We start from the raw sequence: 20,669 nt of genomic DNA, 5'->3' as shown, positions 1-20,669 counted from the left end.
TCAAAAATTTTGGGATAGTTTGGAATTCATGGCATTTAAAAAAAAAAAAAAAAATGGCCTCCTGCGGTCCTGGAAACTCTCTCCCTCCCTGGTCACCTCTGACCCAAAAACCTCATCTAGCCTGCCCAGAGCTCAGTCAATACCTCCCCCCAGTTTCAATGTTCCAGAGTTAGGGAGCTCCCATCCCAGTGCTGACATATTTCCCTTCTCGCATCCTGAGTGGAAAAGAGCAAGAACGATGCTGACTCACTCTCACCAGATCCCGGTCCTTTAAAAATGCACTATCCACCTGGAGGATGATACCGAAGCGACATCACTTCAGTGCCTTCCTGCAGTATGGCTGGCACTATTTTTAAAAGACTGGGATCAGGGGATGGGGAAGGAGCTCCCAAACATTGAAATGGAGGGGGAGGGGCTCCAGGCAGGTTCTGACTAGACCAGATTTGTTTTAGGGCTGGAAGTTGGGGTTGAAGGCCCCAGGTTCATGTTTTGCTAGGCATGAGGGGGATTTCCAGGGCCACAGGAGGCCCATTTTTTAAAAATTGGTTTGATTTTGAAGGGGTTTTTTTTGGGGGGGGGGGGTTTCACATTTAATGTTTTTTTCTTTTGATTTGGCACATGACCAAACTGAAAAAAACAAAACATTAAAATAAACCTAAAAACAAAACAAAAAAAAACCCAAAATGAAAAAAAGCAAAACAAAAAATGAGGGGCTTCACATCCATAGCCGATACACAGGCTTCACTGGGTAATCCCATGACCTATTGCTTGCCCTAAAACTTCTCTTCGGACTGTGCTTCTGATATTTTGGGGCAGATGTGACTAGAATTGCCAACTGGCTGCAGAGTTTCAGGACAAGCTGATCTGATCTTGGTTTTACCCCTACTATTTTCATGGATTTTTATCCTAACCTTTCTTTGAGAATTCAATAGAGAAATCAGAACTGTAAGTCTATGCAGGCAATGGGGTAAAACCAGTCCTATATAAAAATGGAGCCAGTTGGCAATCCTAGATAGATGTGACACAACTGTTTATATGGATATAGAATTTTCAATATATCCTCTGGAGGACAATCAAGGGTTTATACTATAACAATGATGCAAAAGCTCTTTGTTTTTGATGATCTTATTCTCTTGTGAGTGCCTCTGAATGCATCCTTTGGAACATCTAGAAACTAATTCCATAGAGATAGGACAGATCTGGCACTGTTCACAAATAACCCAGATGGTCAGAGAAAAACTGTCACAAATAAGCAGAGAAACACAGATGCATATATAGGGATAATTTTATATTTTTCTATATGTTCAGCAAGAAATACATTTGCATTCTATATTCCCAGAGAACAGGTTCCTGTTTTTTGTCATGATTTTGTCCAATTTTTGACAAGCTCAGTCATGAAAAGGACCGTTTCTCAGTCTGGAATCTAGTCAGCAGTCATGTCTAGATGTAAAATTTCTGTGGCTGGTTACTGAACCAAGCACTGGCTTTTCTTCCTAAGAATCTTCTCAGCAGGATCTCCAGCCTTCATTTTCTTAATTGCTTCCACAATCTAAAATTAAGACAAATCCCAGGTTTTATTCCATTAGGATCACAAGATGAGTTTTGGGTTGGCTTTTTATCATTGCCTTCTTAGGTCCTCATTGCAAACTAACGTTTTCCTAGAACGATGCACAAGCAAGATCTTCATTTTGTACAAGTCTCCACAAGGAGCCAGAATATTTTCTCTGCATATTTATTTAAAATCTTAATGTAGAAACTTCAACAGTCAATAATACACACATTTCCATTTCTATGTAAATCTTTGTTATACCATAATAACTCACAAGTAATATTGGTAACAGGACTGCTTGCCACCGTGCTTTCCTGGATAGATTTGGGAAGGGAGGGGGGGGGAAGGGTATTTACTGTTAGGCTGCTGCTCTTTTGGGCTTATCTGCTTAAAATGATTACAAAGCAAATGAGGAAGATGATAAACTATCCTGGATAAGGGGTTAATATTATACTGTATAAGCGGTCATGCAGCTGGGATGTGGTCCTTGCAGACAGGACTAGAATCACTTGCAGGCTGAATGGGCCAGCTGTACTTTTCCTGCTCTCAAGCCCAGTAATGTGGTTGCTTTGTTACTCCATTTAAATAATAGAATTAAAGGTTAGCAAACAAATTGCAGGCAATATCTCTTTATTCAATCTATTGCATCTGTGACTAGCTTTCAAGAGTTATACTCCCAACATCAGTATCCAGGCAATGGGGAGTCTGAATCATAAAATCTAACCACAGATATTTCAAGGTAATTCAACAGAAAGGTATTATCTGCAACTTGTCTAATATTCTGAATTATAGATAATGTAATATCGTACTACAGAAAATGAATTATCTGGCACTCTTATTCTGTTACTATATGTTACTTAAGATTCATACTTATTTGGATGAGTTTAATGTCCAATGTTGGGAATAAAGCTTCACACTTACATCTTCTGAATAAGGGAAACCACCACACTCAAGTTTAGAAAATATTATCTTCTCATTTATCTTGACTTCAAAGCTTCCTGTAATAGAAATAAAATATAGCATATTTGAAATGATATTATAAAAATCTACATTTTTGTCTGACAAATATTCAGCAAGGTAGGTAGTTTGTACTCAGGCTTACTTTGAAGCACAAAATGTAGAGTAATGGAAATTAAGGATATGCAGTGAATAAATGTTCATTTCATTTTCTGGTGTTTTATTACTTTTATTTTCATTTTATTATTTCATTTCATTTTTCAATTTAGCATACACTATGCTGTTAGCACACATTAATTCAATTTGGTGTATGTTGAATTGACTTAGAACGAGCTACCTGAGATTAGCATGTGCTAAAATGAAACAAAACGTTTTAGATTTTTTTTGTGTCATATTAGAAGGAACACAAATGAAAAACAATTTGTTACATTTTTTAATATTGATTTTAAATGATAGCATACCCAACTGAACATGAATTATTGAAGTGTACTGTTAATCTCTGTATCTATAGTGTTTACTTAATCATATGACAAATTTCTGGTCAGCACTAGATAATTCCATTTTAGAATTGTTTGATTTGTGATGTCACTGCTGCTTAGTCATGCACTAAGTGACATCATCATTTATTATAGGTTCTTTGATCTGCAATGGATCAGAATACAATAGGAATAAAGTCCTGTAATTTTTTCTATTCTAGATACTATGATAATTTGAATTTTTTTCCTTACCTTTTCTGCCCTTTTCCCCAGAAATCACCGCATCAGGAACATGCTGCTTTATTTCATTAGCGAGTTCCTGATAACGGCTTTCATAACCTCATCCACCACTGCAAACCAAAAAAAAAAGACATGCTGAGTTTTGGTTTTTGCTTAGAATGACAATTACTCAAATAAGTTCTGGTGTGCTATTTCTATGCTTTTATTTAGCTGTGCAAACATAGTAAATAATAACAGAAAAAGAGCAAATGGCCCATCCAGCCTGCCCAGTTATTCTGTCCACACTGCCAAGGAGATATCCCAGATGCCAGGCACACAGCAGGACACATTCTCCTCTTCCTCCTTAAGGAGATGAGCATACAGCACAATCGTACTGATTTAATTCATGTAAGAAAACTGTCAACTAACAAAGACCGAGAAACTTCCCATTATCAGCGTCATATTTGCAAAAAAATAGAACAGAAGTACCATTTTGAATTAGGGCTCGGTGGGGTAGAAGCAACTGGGAATCATTTATCTCCTATTATGGACCCAAACGTCCAAACTAAAATTAGCACCAGGGGTGCTTTTCTGGAGTTTAGGGCTTTGGGGGGGGGGGGGGGTTTTTGAGTGTCAAAAAAGGGGTTGTAATCTGGGGCTTGCTGCTCCTTTAAAGATCCTGGTGTGAGGTCCCAGGAGCATCAGCAGATTCCCGATGAAGACCGGCCCGGGGATTCGCTGCCCAGGCCGGCCCAGGAGAAACCACGTGGTCTGCCGAGCGCGGCTCTGTCACGGCCCGTGCTCGGCAGACCACGTGACTAGTGCGACCGGCCCACCGGGGGATGCCCGATCCCCCAACAGGCCAATCTGCCCCTGGCTGGTGGTCTTGGCGAAAGTTAACTACTACACCTTTTGAGGTGTAATTAATTTTTCATGGCTTACCATGGATTGTGAGGTTATCAGGATCCACATTAAACCATTTCAATATTCATAAGTTGATTTGCATTCATTTGCATGCAACACAGCTGAGGTTTGCTACATTGCTGGTAAGACAGCTGTGCACATTACCGATAATGCACAATTCATTTTTAAAGCACATTATTGCAGCTTTGTAAATGGGCCTGTACTATAGCTAATTTGCCACCAGAACCTCTGGCTACATGACCAGCAATCTTTTTCTTTTACCAAGTGGTTATCATACCTAACCTGATTAGCACTGCAGCACCCCAGCAGTGAGAGGGATGAAACATGAAGAGCTTTCATCAACTCAAGAATTAAATACAAATGAAAAGGGCAACGTTTTGCTTCTTTTCAACTGACAATTGAATTACCAATAAAAGTTTATTAATCTGGTTTACGCTGCATTGAGGCTTTCAAGCATGATATAGACTTAATTGCACGTCACAGTGAAGCCCATTAAAACATAACTTTAAACAATTTGGAGACTTTTCAGTGAAAATAATAAGGATCTGATTAATCTCCTTTACAGAGAATAAATAGGAGGAGAAGAGCCTTTATGAAGCAGATGCTTAAATCACACACGGGCAGATTCAGTAAAGTCCACGTGGAGAGGCTGACTAAACGCCCACTCGCCTGTGCGCGCGAGTCTGTATTTAAATTAGGTGGTGCGGTAGAAACAGGCAAAAGGAGGCGCTAAGGACACTAGCGCGTCCCTAGCGCCTCCTTTTAGCCCGGAGCGGCGGCTGTCAGCGGGTTTGACAGCCGACGCTCAATTTTGCCGGCGTCGGTTCTCGACCCGCTGACAGTCACGGGCTCGGAAACCGGACACCAGCAAACTTGAGCGTCCGGTTTTCGATCCGACAGCCGCCGGCCCATTTAAAAATTTTTTTCAACTTTTTTTTACCCTTCGGGACCTCCGACTTAATATCGCCATGATATTAAGTCAGAGGGTGCACAGAAAAGCAGTGTTTACTGCTTTTCTGTGCACTTTCCCGGTGCCAGCAGAAACTAGCGCCTACCTTTGGGTAGGCGCTAATTTCTTAAAGTAAAATGTGCGGCTTGGCTGCACATTTTACTTTCTGTATCGCGCAGGCATACCTAATAGGGCCATCAACATGCATTTGCATGTTGAGGGCGCTATTAGGTGCCACGGGTTGGACGCACGTTTTCCGCCCCTTACTGAATAAGGGGTAAGGGAAAACGCGCGTCCAAGGGCAGGTTAACAGTGCACTCCATCGGAGCGCACTGTACTGTATCGGCCTGACAGTAAGCTCCTCAGCAGAGTTCTGATTTCAAGGATCAGATGTGTTACAGAGTTTTTCCATTTGCATCTATAGGGAAAATGCTTAGAGGTAGATTTTAAAAGTCTGGCACACTCCAAAATCAGGCATGTGCCAGTTGGGCTGCCCAGATGCACGCATAGCTCACTCAGTCTCAAAAAGGGTGTGGTCTGGGTGTGGGCATTTCAGGGCATGGCCAAGAGATGTACGTGTAAATACTTACGCACCCAGTGCACTCCCAGATCCACTGCCACGTAAGTTTACTTCTGATATGGAGGAGGTGTATGTTGTAGAAACAAACAGCTGTTTTGGAGGAGTTTAAAGAGTCTGGGCTAGTGCAGGCTATTAAACCAGGAGGGTTTGGAGGACCTAGCTCTTAACTGGGCAAACTGGTGGATGAACTGGTGAAACTGAGAATGGCGTGGACGTGTGTTGGTTTTAAAATACCTTGACTTGTGCGGTAGAAATGGGATTTACATGCCCTAGACGGCATGAACCACTTAAAATTAGGCGCACATGTGCGCATGCGCAGGCTATTTTATAATATACATGCATATGTGCATGCAAGTTACAAAACTGCCCTGTCCCTGGGTGCACACTGAAGCACACTCGCCAATGTGCGCCTGCGCACTGCTTTGAAAGTTACTTAGTACGTAGATCCCCAAAATGGGTTATCCTGTATTCTCTGAAAGCTCTCTGGGGCTGATGACCAATTGCTTGCTGTCTGGGAATATGACCCTCATTTTTATGCTGCTATTCTATTTGCTGTAAAGCGCTTTAAGTGAATTTTGTACCATAAGGGAGCACTGGTAGCAGACAGCATCGAATCTTGAATTAGCAATGGGTGAAGCCGATAGCAGGTGAAAGTATTACTTTACTGCTCAATGAGGGTCTTGCAGAGGCATGCAAATAGTGTTTGATGATTTAATGGAGAAATTAATTACCTATTCATTTCGTTTTCCTTAGTGTGGACAGATGGACTCAGGCCCATTGGGTTTATGCTCCCCTGCCAGTAGATGGAGCAAGCTGACATTACTCATATTTATACTCATTGTAAAGCTTGTTGCTATGTTATGTTACACTGTGAACCGAGGTGATGTTACTTACGTGCCCCGGTATATAAAAATTCTTTAAATAAATAAATAAATAAATAAATAAATTACGGTATATATAGCCCTGCAGTGACGCCACAAGTAGTGATAATGATAATGCTCTCAATATGCTTATGACACACAAGTATGATGATTACTCTTTAATATGCTTATTACACTCAAGTATAATGGTAATGTTTTCAATATGCTTATGACACGCTGTGTATTATTTTCCTTCCAAACAAAATAATACTGTTTTTGCAATGAGAATTTTCTCTCTTCTATCCCTCAAGCAACACAATACTGTCATCAAATGTTCTTGTTATCTCGGTCCAACTAGAGCCTCATTTCACCCTGTCCCTGAAAAAGCCATTATACTTGTGCAATGAAAGTTTTAATATGAATATGGTTTTATACATGGATGAATGACTGTGTGTGAGAGATACATATATGGTACAGTTGTAGTGATTGGAGGGTAAAGCAAGACTGAGTATGATAAGAGAATATTTTTAGTTATGGAAGTTAATGGGTATAGATAATATAGAGGAGTGGTCCATTGGATGCTATAAAACATTTTTGTAAAAGACTGGTGTTAAACAGATTGTTGAAAATAAATTAATAGTGTGGCATTAAGTATTGCCTTAAGACCTCTGATTTGTTAGCTGTTGTTTACTGATTTTTCAGAGGACATGCAGGTGTATGTTTACCTTAATAAGTTACATAGACAAACAGACGCTTAAGTTACAAGTTATACAATTTGTTTGATGAATTCTACTATGATTACTTCTATAGTGCTACAAGACACACATAGCACTGTACAGAAATACACAAGACAGTCTCTGTTTACTGGACCTTTCTATCTAGTCAAGACAGACAAACAAATAAGAGGCTCGAGTTAAAAATAGACACTAATTAGTAAAGTATTGGCCCTCTAAGAGCCCATCTAACAAAATAGGACATGGAGTGGGTGGATGGGACTCAGGGATGGTAACTTTTAAACAGGCAAGTGCAATTGTGCGCGTTCATTGACCCGCCACCAGAGACGCACCCATAACCTACAAGCGTATATGCGCGCATGTTAGGAAATAGGCTGGAAGCGCGTACATGTGCACTCAAATCCTGCATCTACCACAAGGGGCGCATGCCGATGCTCTTTACCATTTTCCCAGTTCATTCCCAGTTTGGGGACAGGATTTGCAAACCCCCTAATTTAATAGCCTCCCTCTCCCCGTTAGCCCCGACCCTTAAAACCCTAAATTTTTTTGTTTTAAAAGTTACATGCCAACCACAGCAAAAGTAAACGTACGTAGCAGGGGACCCTGGAGCGTGCCCGGACGCGCAAGTATTTATGCGCACATTCCTGGGCCAGGCCCTGACATGCCTATGCTCCGCCCAGACCATGTCCATGCTCCGCCCCTTTCCGGAAACTTTTTCTTGTGCACACAGTGGGAGATACAAGCGTCCTCGGGTGGCTTTTAAAATCCACTTGGGACGCGCCGGTCCAGCTTGCGCATGTATCTGCCATGTTTGGCGCGCACAGGGCTTCTAAAATTCACCTATAACTGAGACCCTTCATTAGCAGATCGGAGGCAGTCTTTCTGCTCATCTCAGAGGCTAAAATCATTTCTTAATAAAATACTCGTACCTCTCAGACCAGATTTGAACATTAGAGCCTCTCTGCACCTAAATTACAGACCAAATCATCTGTATTCTGAAGTAATCCTCTACCTTTTCATTCTATGCTGTCCTTCTTGAAAAGCTCCGCCTTTTCGTATGTGACAATACGATGGGACGGGGTGCCGAGTGGTGGAAAAGAATGTCTCAAGTTGCCACCAAGTAGCGTAGCCCGAGTTCCTATGGGCAGACGCTGCACGGCTTGTTCACAGCAGCACAGAGAGGAGGATTCCCAGTGCTGTAGGATACCCAGGTCTTTGCAGCTGGGCTCCTAGAAAGCTACCACAGCAGCTTTGCATTTCAGGATAATCACAATATGTGAATGGTTTGGGTTCGGGAATCAGATTACAGTTGATAAATATTCATGATGAACAGCTTGAAAAACCAGGCTGCCTGCAGCTCACGAGGAGCTGAGCTCTCTATCCATCAAACATTTGCACCTGTGTTTCCTTTAGCAGTAGAGCCGTATTGGTCCTGAAGAAGGCCGGTTCCTTTGCAAGCTGTGATTCCTTTTATTGGACCAACATAAGACTCCTCCAACGCTGATGATGTACAGACATTTTTTTTTAGTTGTAGGTTTAGCCCTCGTGTCTTGGCAATGGTCATTGCATCATCATATCCAGGGTTTACTTTGTTGACAGACTTTGGGGTTAGGGAAGTGAATGGGGCCAGGTCCGGGGCGGATGTGAGTTCTCACATACACACTTTCTCTCTCACATATAGGGGCCGATGCAATAACTGTGCGCTGAAAGCAGGCGCTGAACAGTCAGTGCCCATGTTCTTAACATGCCCCATGCAATATTTAAATTAGGGGGTCGCATTACCAAGGAGGTGCCTCGGTTGCTTGCGTGCTTCTAGCTCCTCCTTGATAACGGAAGCCCGCGAATGTCGGCCGTCCGTCAGTTAGGAAAACCGACACTGAATTTATCGGTGTCGGTTTGTCTAAACGCTGCACAGCCAGGGGTTCAGGAAACGGATGCTTGTCAACTGAGAATCCATTTCCTGCACCAGACTGCTGGCGCTTTTTCTTTTTTTTTTAACTTTTCTTTTATTGTTTTTTGTAGAGAAAAGCAATTTTTTCTGCTTTTCTGTACTACTTTTAGGAGTGCTCAGCAATTAACATCTGCTCCGGGCAGGCGTTAATTACTGCACGCAAAAAATGTGCATCTTAGAAGCACATTTTTTTTTTGCATGCAGAGTGAGTAGCTAACAGCCTCATTCACATTCATCTGCATGTGATAAGCGCTATTAGTTTCACTCTGCATTGGACGCGCATTGTGGAGGCGCTAGCCCCCTTACTGCATAAAGGGATTACCTGATGCCTATACAACGCGCACCCAAGTGTGGGTTATACAGTGCGCTCGGCTGAGCACACTGTACTGCATCGGCCCCATAAGGTATATATGCAAACACACCCAGCAGCAGAAAGAGTGAGGTTGACAGGCATTCACTTCACCCCTCCCATCCTCTCTTTTTCAATTGTGCCAGGAAATTGCACAAAAGTCAAGGCCATGTGACTGCCCTCATCTCCAGGGTAAACACGGGCTGTGCTCCGTTTCTGCAAGAAGCTGAAACCCATTTACTCCATCAGTTCTGTTCTATATTTGCGGGGTAGTCTGATCTGATTTACTGCCAGAAAAAAAGGTGGCAGATCACCATTCTTGATGGTTCAGGCAAAAATTAAGCCCTGGGTAACAGACACAAAAGGGGATCGCTTGAGCACAAGTCTGAAACTTTTGAGCTGTAGTGTTATCGAGGCCAGAGATGAAGCCTCGACGACTGAGGTTATTGCACACAAGCTGCAAACCTGTGCTAATGCAACCTCTTTTTGTGTCTGTTTTGTGCTCTACCCGTTTCCCCCTGAAGAAGAGGGAAGGGGACCAGATTTGGGAGTAGAGTGGCTTTTCTCTGCGCTCTCTCTCCTCTTGCAGCCTGCTTGAAGGGGAGGGACTGAAGCTGCAGGACACCCCTGGCTGCTCTGCCTCTGAAGTCTGAAAAGAAGTGGTGGGCACGGGTGGTGGCAGCAGGGCACTAATCCTCCTCCGTGCAGGTTTATAATCTCAGTCAAAAAGCCCAGAAGGGATCCTCCTCAGCCTATGGTTTACAGCTTCCATTTGGATCCCAGCCACACGGAAGCAGACAGCGGTACCCGGTGTACACGCACGAGCCTTTGAAAAGAAGAGGCTCCCCTCGCCTTAACGCTAGCCCGGTAAAAGGCAGCCCAGCCTGCAGCAGGGTGGCACTTACCAGTATTCCACATGCACCTTCAGTGCCATTTTTTCGCTTTCCTTCTTCGCCTTCCCTTGCTGCAGCCCTGTTCCCGACAGCAGAACTGGTGTCCGGAGAATGCCGAGTCACCCTGGAACATAAACGCAGCCCTGAACAGTCGCCGCCCAGTGCTCAGTTACCGCCCTATAGCTTCTCTTCTCTCGCTCTCTCATGGGAGTGTCGGTGATTTCCTAGCCCACGTTTGCCTGGGTGGAGGTATTTGGGCATGAAAATAACCTTTAGCTTAGTTTTCTTGAGATTGTGATGACGGTGAGAATTCCAACTATAGCGAGCAGAATTTCCTGCTCTTTCCTCTGGGTGTGTCCGGCGTGTTTGGGGATTTGTGTATGAGAGAGAGAGAGTGTGAGAGAGAGAGTGCGTGTGTGAGAGAGAGAGAATGCGCTCCTGATTGTCACTGCAAGCACGCCCTGGCAGGGGGACAGATTTAACTTGACTTCAGGCCAGAAGCTATTTTATTTCATCTTTCTCTCTCTATATAGCTAAATCTAGCAGCCTTGTGGAATTTGAAGGCTAGTTTAGCAGCTAAAGAGAGGGTAAATCTCCAGCCTGTGGAATTTATGTGATTACTACTTAGGTACCCCAGCAATATTCCTTTAAAAATTGTCCTTACTGAGATTATTTGTTTAGTTTCCTTTGCAATAAAACATCTATGAAAGGCTAACAAATTGTACACACCACCAATAAGGAATGTAATTTCTTAAATCATATACAATTTTTTTTGAGTTATTAATAGTAAAGTATTCTGTTCTGTAAAAAGACATTTGATTTAGAAAATCCAGTTTTACATGAGAAAATAGCTAATGGTATTTCCTTCAAGGCTACATAATAGGGAAGTACATTCAGATAATCCAAATGGTGAAACTGATGTGAGTGAGTCAATTTTCAGTTTGTTTTAGGTCATTTGAACTGAAAATCTGCTCAACCCCAAAATTCTGTATTATTCATTTTTGCTAATGGTGTGAATAGCAACCAATATTTTCTGAAACGAATAACTTGAAAATCAGAAAAAAAAAAAAATCGACCCAAAAATGAAATTGTTGGAAAATGGGCTGAAAACAAATGAACTGAACTGAAATAAAGAGCTCCACATCACTATCATATAAACTCCAAGAATGCAAAAATTTGTAAGTAGTAGAATCGGGACAATTTGTTGGGGTTTTTTTTACATTAATTGGAGTCTTTAGAGGAAGAAACTGTGTGAATGAAAGGAGCAAAGCACTTGCAGGCCGATACAATACAGTGTAGCGCACTGTACTAGCTTTACCCCTTATTCAGTAAGGGGTAAAGTGCGTCCAACCCCCCCGAAAATAATAGCACCCGCAACATGCAAATACATGTTGATGGCCCTATTAGTTATTCCCGCGCGATACAGAAAGTAAAATGTGCAGCCAAGCCGCACATTTTACTTTCAGAAAGGTAGGCATTAATTTCAGCCGGCACCGGGGAAGTGTATAGAAAAGCAGAAAAAACTGCTTTTCTGTACATCCTCTGACTTAATATCATAGCGATATTAAGTTGGAGGCCCCAAAAGTTAAAAAAAAAAAAAAAAAGTAAAAATTAAATAAATAAATAAATAAAAAATCAGCCCATGGGCCGCGGGTCAGAAGACGGACGCTCAATTTTGCTGGCATCCGTTTTCGAACCCGTGGCTGTCAGTGAGTTTGAGAACCAACACCGGAAAAATTGAGCGTCGGCTGTCAAACGCTGACAGCCGCCGCTCCTGTCAAAAAGGAGGCGCTAGGGACGCGCTAGTGTCCCTAGTGCCTCCTTTTACCGCGGGCCCTAATTTGCATAGGCCACCCTCCTGAATCGCGCGCCCAGGAGAGTGGCCTGTGCATGTTTTTCTGTATCGGCCAGTTGGTTTGTGCATGGCTGGTATTACTTGTTTTGCTGCCCTGTGCATATGATTTCTGTACTGCTCCTCCTCCCCCGCGCATGTACACACACACACACACACTCTCTCTCTCCATGGATTCTAATGGAGCCTTTCAGAGACTTCTCTTTTTTTTTTTTTTTCAATAAGTCTGAGAGCCTGATCAACACTTATAGGTGGCCATGCAGCAGATTTAATGTTAGTGATGAACAAATGTGGGACAGTCATTACCTGCAGTGAGCTAGCAGTTCATTGAGTAGAGGTGAGAGGAAGGGTTTTCCAGTGGACTGTCCCCATGAAATATTATGGTAATGTATTCTCAAATCTAAAAAGTAGGGCTTAATTTGTAGACAAAAAGGAAGTGGAACTGTTGAGCGGTGTGTGTGTGGCCTTGACGACTGACTTTATTGCTCCTAAGTTTCAAACTTGCGTTAATCCAACCCCGTTTTGTCTCTGCTTTTTGCTCTGCAGCATTTGCTTAAGTAGCAACTGTTCTCCTCCTGCTCCATGTAGAAGAGGGGTGGGAGGGATCAAGAGGAGGGAAGGGGCTGGGTGATGCAATAGAGCGACTGCTTTCTGCTCCAGGTTCACCCTCACCTCTCCTCTTCTCCGCAGGTCACCTGAAAGAGAGGGGCTGGAACCGAACACCCCTTCAGCTCTGCTTCTTAAGCCTGAAAAGAAGCAGCACAGCTGCATTCCAGGCCCTTCCCCCACAAATTAAGCTTTGCTAAAGGCACATTCTGGATGTTTTGTAATCACAAAACAGTTCTGACCCAATACAAAAGCCTCAGGGCTGATGGGTGTGTCCTGCATATGACATCAGAAAAATATCCAATCAGTCAACAAAACCCAGCAGTTATCAATATGTAATACTGGTGCTTCATTAATATTCTCTATAAGGCAATATATTTCCAACCTTTGGGGTGTCTGGCTTTATTTCTCTGGCTCAGTGTGACAAAGTGAGGGTAGTGAGCCCTTGAGCCACTGTTAAGTTGGTACTGCCTATCTTGTGTAAGCTCAAGATATGTCTTAATAGGTGGCAGCTGATACACCACAAGATGATATCTTCTGCCTGATCAGCCACCTCCCCTTTAGGTTGAGCTCACAGGTTCTGGCAGCTGGCAGAACTTTCTAGGCCGGACAGGAACAAGCCAAGTCAGTGACTGGGCTGAGGTCAAGGCAGGCAGAGAGCAAAGTGAAGTCAAGGTCGAAGCTGAGGTCAAGGCAATGAGAAATCAGGCCAAGGGGAGAAACACAAGAGGACAGATAGGAGAATATAAGGCTAGAACAAGCAGGGTAGGCACACCGAGAAACAAAGAGCGATGCAAGGATGAAACCAAGACCACACTGTAAGAACTAGCACTGCAGCAAGAATAGGAGACCTCTTGCAAAGATACTAGAAGTTGGCTCTCAGCTTCCTTTATACAAGGCAGGATGTGATGTCACCTGCCCATGTTACAGGAAGTCTAGCTGGCATGTCCTATAAAAGGGGCTCAGGAACTGCAGGAAGTCCAGCCATGATCCTGGGATGCAGCATGCTGCTGGAGGCATAGGCAGCAAAAGGGGGGACACAGAGGCCATAGCGCCCCCCCTCCCCAAATTCAGGCAACCCCCTGCAACTACTGCTCTGTTCTCTTAAATTTCCTTCGGGCTCCCCTACTTACCAAGCTGATCTGGAAGCTGAAAAGTGCAAGAGGATGAGACTTCCTCTGGCTAGAGTGCTGCAGGAGATTACCAGAGAGTGAGACCTTTCTCTGGCTAGAGTGCCATGCTTGCTGGCCCTGCCCCACCCTCCTCAGAACAGGCTCTGCTGGCTTAGCCTCTCTCCAGTCCTCACCCTGGGGACTCTGATGCCATCACAGACCAGCTCTAGGTGCTGGAAGGAGAACAAATCACAGCCAGCAAAAAAAAAGTAGAAACTGCAACTTAATTATCACCTTATGGCAGGGTGAGAGCAGCAGAAGAACAGAAGACAAGGCGAAGGCTATGTTTTATCATCAGTAATCTCTTTTTTTGCTGCTGTGCTGTTGGGGGTCATTCTCTGCCCTACTTGTCAGGCCTCTGTGTGAGCTGGCAGGGGCTGATTTCAGAGAAGGACAATGGCAAACTGACTGACCATGGACAGAGCAAATGGAGACAGTGAGTGCCTGAAGCTGAAGGAGGAAGTGTAAAGGTGCTGCTGCAGGCTGGAAGAGGGATGGGCAACAAAGGCAGGAGCGTTACATGATGATGCTGTAGTGCCCTTAGTTAGCCACTCCAGAGGAGGGGATACTCGCTTTGGGACCGATGCAATAATTTTTGTGGAAAGCGGGCACTGACTTCACCATGTGCGCTGCAACCCCCCCCCCCCCACCCAAAAAAAAACAAACAAAAACAAGGGCTGACATTTTTACTGACATGAATTCCTTTCCTGGACTTTACAGACTTGTCAGTTTTTGCTTGACTTTTACTGTCTGTGCACTTACGGGGGATCTGGCTCCTGAGATTTACCAATCAATGAGAATCTGATTCTTCTCCAACTTCCATCCAAAACCAAGCCTTGTATGATATCTGCTTAATTGGCCTTCTGTCCCTCAGATTTATCGGCAATCCTGGCAGATTTTGCTAATGTTTTTAGGATGTTGAGGCCTATGGCTCCTCTGATTAGACTCAGCACTAGGATGGGATGTTCCACAGTTCACCCGTAACACTCTTAGGAAAGGCCCATTCATGCTTTTCCTTCTGTATAGGAGATGCACAGTAGCCTTAAGGGTTTAAATCAGGCCCACAAAGTTACGCTCAGCATGAGCATTTCTTGCTCTGAGAGCAGCACTCTCGCTAGTTACACACAGGCACAGACATTTCCACGGAGCTGCAAGTCATATTTTGAAATTCCTTAGGAGCAGGTGCAATCCTCCAGAAAAACTGAGCTTATTATCTGGCTGCTGTATGCACACCTCATCAGGCTTTATGGTCACCTATAGCATTTTATGATGTCATGAAAGGGCTTAGGGTGGGACACGATGTACATCAATCACGTCAATAACTACATGAGTAAGACACTCCATTAAAATGATAAAGCATAATTCACCACTGGGAGTACTTTAATTGCCTGCTGTAACATGCTTAGGATGTACTATGGATAAAAGGCTTAAATGACTCAATTTGGGAGAGATTATAATGTCCAAGTGAAGTACAATTTGCAATATTGCAATTTTGCTTTAAGATTATTAATTTTTTAAACTTTAAATATATATGTCCTACTTATGCTTTTATCAAATGGCTGTGGCATTACATTGAATCCCATGGAGACAGAAAGACAGCAGGCGGGCAGGAGTTGGCACATGGAGGAGGAACTGCCACAGGGCTGGGACAGATGGAGCTGCCAAGGGCCTGAAGAAAAGTGCCCATGAGCCAATTTCTGCCTATGGGATAAAGTTTGCCCACCCTGATCTAGAGTAATAATATAACTGATGAAATAATTTTACAATTCAGGTAACAAATCAATCTGTTTGACCATAGGTAGCATACATCAATACATTTTAAAATGTCCTTCTGCATTTACTGGACTTCATTAGTAATCTAGTGGCTACAACGGAAAGAAATAAGATATGCCAGGACTGTTGGCAAAATGCTAAAGGACTTCCATCTTACAACCAAGGCTGTAGCAAGGGGTGAGTATGATGGGCAAACAATCGGGGTGCCATACCATCACTGCGAGTCCAAGAGGGGAGCTGAGAGCAAACCTTGCCTGGGATGCCATTTTGTCCAGCAACTGGCCTGCTCACAACTTAACCCATGGCACAAAAATGTACCATAAACACAGCTGGCAAGTGTAACTGCTTAAATAATTTGCTGCAGTACAGATGTTATCATGAATTTATTCCTTTGAGGTATCTGAAATAGTAAACTTTGGCAAAACAGCCCCAAGAAACCAGTCTGACCAAAAAAGAGGTAAAAGCTGTGATGGACCAGGGATTCTGCTCTCTACAGTGCCTTCATGTTTTCCTCAAAATTCTGGCAGATTATTTTCCTAGCACTTTTTTTTTTTTTTAATGGTTAATTGGGAAAGCCAGGTTATGCCAAACACCATGTTTTCAATCAGGCTTAATCCAAGGTTATACTGAAAGTCAGTGGGGATAATGTGACTGCAGAATATCCTGTTTCAAAGGTGTGGTGTGTCATTCACATCACATAATGAGAAAGTTTACTCTGGCTACCAACGTAGTCATATTTCGCTGAGGCTCTGGCTGGAATCCACAGTTTGAACTCTTAAAACTAATAAACTGGATACCTTAATTCATTAGTATAGCTACGTAATAAGTGCTATAAACATTCGGTTGCATTGCTGTGACTGTAAATTCATATCACAAGATATCTTTACAAGTTTATGAAACAATAATATTGAAATTTAAAAAATGGATCTGTTAGTTCAGCATTTCTCAACAGGTGTGCCATGGCTTAGTGCAGGTGTACTGCAAAAAAAGCCCGGATAAGAAAGAATTAAGGTGCAACTGCAATCTTCCTTTCTTTTCCTTCCTGGCCTGCAGGATGTCCTCCCACCAGTAGGGGGATCAGAGAGCATTGCTTATCTGCTGCTGCTGAATTCTCCTCTGTAGTTGAAACTGCACAGGGCACTGTAGTCTTGTCAGACCAGCTAGACCCCCTACAATTCCAGTGACAGAAGGAAGCCAGTAGAGAAGGAAGAAGCCGCACCAGGGAAGCACTGCTCACAGACTCTGCCAATTCCAGAAGGTATAAGCAGGAACGATGCTAGCATTTTTGTTGCTCTGTGTCAATAATTACTGTGCTGTCCCCACCCCCATCAATTCATTTAGTGTCTATCCTAGCCTGCCCAAAAAAAAAAAAAAAGCGAGTTCCCTCCCAGCAATCTATATTTTTAAAAACTGACACCCACCCCCTTCCCCACTCCAGAACCCATAGTCAAAGGAAGGGAATAAGGTACCCTAGGGTAAACCTTACAGCCTTGCACATACCACTCCACCACACACCCTTCTACACTCTTTACAGACACACAATTAAATTATGCATTTATAATAGATTTTACATGAAAAAGAACATTCAAAAGTACAATCTTCTGTGACAAAAATATCACTTACAACCTGCATATTACATTCACATTCACTGCTGTGGTGCCAACCAGAAAGTTCTGCAAAAAAAGGCACTTGGAACTCCTATGGAATTAGACTTTTGTAATGCATGGTTGGGTGTAGGCTTGGCCCTCAAAAATGGAATTCCCATTCAGTGTAGTAAATCTCCCATGCCAAAACAACCCAAACAGTAACAACCTTATCTATGAAAAGGCAACACTGCACATATTACACCAGGCCCTAGAATACTGACGTAACTGAGTTACGTTGTAAGGTCCCTGTTTTCCCTACAAGACTGTAAAAAGATTCAGATCAGACAGTCCATCTCACAGCGGTCAAATCAATTCCCTTTACTCAGAGGCTCGCTCCAAGAAAAAGTCAGGTAACAGAGCCTGACTTTGCACTTACAATTCAGACTTAAATAGACTTTCTTACTTCTGCTTTCTTACATAGAAGGCAAGGCATTGAGAATTATCTAATAAAATGTCAGCTGCAGTACTCTCTTATTAATTCATTTTCATTTTTTTTGCACAGGATTCCCCTGGGAGTAATATTACAACAGGGCATTCTAGAGAAGCAAAGTTCCTAGATGAAATAAATGACTGCTTCATGGAGCAGCTGTACAAGAACCAACAAGTGGGGAAGCTGTTTTAGCCCTAGTCCTTAGTGGAACACAGGATTTGGTGCGAGAGGTAACTGTGTTGGAGCCGCTTGGCAATAGTGATTACAACATGATCAAATTTGACTTAATAACTGGAGGGAGCCCATTAAAGAAATCTACGATGACAGCATTTAACTTTCAAAAAGGTGACTGTGATAAAATAAGGGAAAATGGTTAGGAAAAAACTGAAAGGAGCAACTGCAAAGCTTAAGAGTTTAGCTCAGGCATGGATGTTGTTTAAAAATACCACCTTGGATGCCCACAACAGATGTATTTCATGCATTAGAAAAGATGGAAGGAAGGCTAAAAGGTGAGGTAAGAGAGGCTATAATATCTAAAAGAACATCTTTCAAGAAATGGTAAAGGAATCCGAATGAAGAAAACAGGAAATGGCATAAGCACTGATAAGTCGGATGTTATTTACATGCCCCGGTATATAAAAATTAAATCAATCAATCAATAAATAAATAAATAAATAAATGCAAAGAATTAATAAGAAAGGGAAAGAGAGAATTTTAAAAGAAGCTTGCCATGGAAGCAAAAATTCATAAAAACCTTTTCAGGTACATTTGAGGTAAAAAGCCTGTGAGGGAGTCAATTGGACCATTACATGATCAAGGGGTAAATGGGGTACTTAGGGATAACAAAGCCATAGCAGAGAGACTAAATTAATTCTTTGCTTCGGTATTCACTAACAGGTCTATCCTGTAAAGTGTGGCCGCGTTTACCCTGCTCCTAAGCCGCGTTTTACTCACTTTCCGGCCGCGTTATCCCTTCCTGCGATCCCGAATCCACTATAACCTACTCCTACCGCGTCCTAAAATCCCCAGCCAACCCCTTCCGCACGCGGCATGGATATTGCATGCAAACGAGCGAATTAGCTATTCCCTAGCATCCCGTAACCCGCGCCCCGACTATCGCTATCTTTCCCTGCCGTTTTGTCGCGCGTTTAACCTGCAAACTTACCGCCTACCTGACCCCTGCGTAGAGGCAGGGGTAAGGGTAGGTGGCAAAGCTTTCCCCCAGCCCCCGCTCACCTGCCCCCGCCGCGATCGTGGGTGCCGGTCTCCGTGGCAGCCCCAGTCCTCTCCCCTCCTCCCGAAGCAAAAAAAAAAAAAGCACTTAATCATACTCAAACACAATAAAAAAAAAAAAACGATACAGAGATGATCGAGAAAATGTAATGCTGTGGGACACATAAAAACCTGTTACAGAGTACGTGTGCCTGCCACGCTCGAACCCAGAAGGTATTTAACAATAAGAGTCCATACTCCAATGAGAACTCCACTTGAATCTCTCAAAAAGGTTTTTGTATAATCTCTATCCATATAAAATATATTTGCAGCTTAAAGTGTTAAAAAACAAAAAAATGTATAATACCTGTCACTTTCCGAATCCCCCAAGCGTGCGATCATCCAGGCGGCGGCGGCGGCGGCGGACGTTGGTTTCAGGCGCCTGTTCATCCAGGCAGCGGCGGCGCGGGCGGGTGGGCGCGCGTTAGAAGAAGGCGGCGGTGTGGGCAGGTGGGCGCGTGTTCGATCCAGGCCGCGGGCCGGGTCACACAGGCGCGCATTCATCCAGGCGGAGGGAGCCGGCGGCGAAAGCGGCCTCCGGCAGCCCCCGCCGGCAGTAAATGAATGCGCGCCTGTGCGACCCGTGCGATTTCGGCGCTCACGGCATGACGTCACGGCATGTGACTGCCTTGAGCGCCGAAATCGCACGGGTCGAACAGGCGCGCCATTCATCCAGGCGGAGGGAGCCGGCGGCGAAAGCGGCCTCCGGCAGCCCCCGCGGCAGTAAATGAATGCGCGCCTGTGCGACCCGTGCGATTTCAGCGCTCAAGGCAGTCACATGCCGTGACGTCGGGCGTCGTGACGTCACGCCGTGAGCGCCGAAATCGCACGGGTCGCACAGGCGCGCATTCATTTACTGCCGGCGGGGGCTGCCGGAGGCCCGCCGGCTCCCTCCGCCTGGATGAATGCACGCCTGTGTGACCCGGCCCGCGGCCTGGATCGAACACGCGCCCACCCGCCCGCCGGCTCCCGCCACCCGCCGGCCACCTGAAACCAACATGCGCCCCCTCCCCCCCCCCCCCCCCCCCCGGCTCCCACTGCCGCCGCCTGGATGAACAGGCGCCCACCCGCCCGCGGCCTAGATCGAACACGCCCCCACCCGCCCCCCGGCCGCCTCAAACCAACGTGCGCCCCCCCCCCCCCCCCCCGGCTCCTGCCGCCGCCGCTTGGATGACCGCAGGCCTGGGGGATTCGGAAAGTGACAGGTATTTATACATTCCAGTTATATTATATATTTATATATTCCAGTTACATTATACATGCCAGTCCCTTCTCCCCTCCTCCCGGAGCAAGGCTACTTTTCGCGCCCTGCTTCGGGAGGAGGGGAGGGGGGATTGGCAGTCCCGACTTCCTGGTATCTGTCATTTCAAATGACATTTGAAATGACAGATACCAGCGTGGCGTGAAGCGTTAGGCCCGCGCACCCAGGATACTGTATAGGCGCTCTATCCAGTAAAATGGGTTGCGCGGGCCTAAG

The 20,669-nt window shown here is 44.3% G+C and overlaps 1 pseudogene; it reads right to left on the bottom strand.

Annotated features, from left to right (window-relative positions):
• Positions 1 to 1,267: 1,267 nt before the first annotated feature.
• On the bottom strand, positions 1,268 to 19,524 carry LOC115075216 (annotated as a pseudogene).
• Positions 19,525 to 20,669: the final 1,145 nt, after the last annotated feature.

Source organism: Rhinatrema bivittatum, chromosome 13, assembly GCF_901001135.1.
Source record: "Rhinatrema bivittatum chromosome 13, aRhiBiv1.1, whole genome shotgun sequence".
In the NCBI taxonomy this organism is placed as follows: domain Eukaryota; kingdom Metazoa; phylum Chordata; class Amphibia; order Gymnophiona; family Rhinatrematidae; genus Rhinatrema; species Rhinatrema bivittatum.
This window is presented reverse-complemented; position numbering and strand designations above follow the sequence as displayed.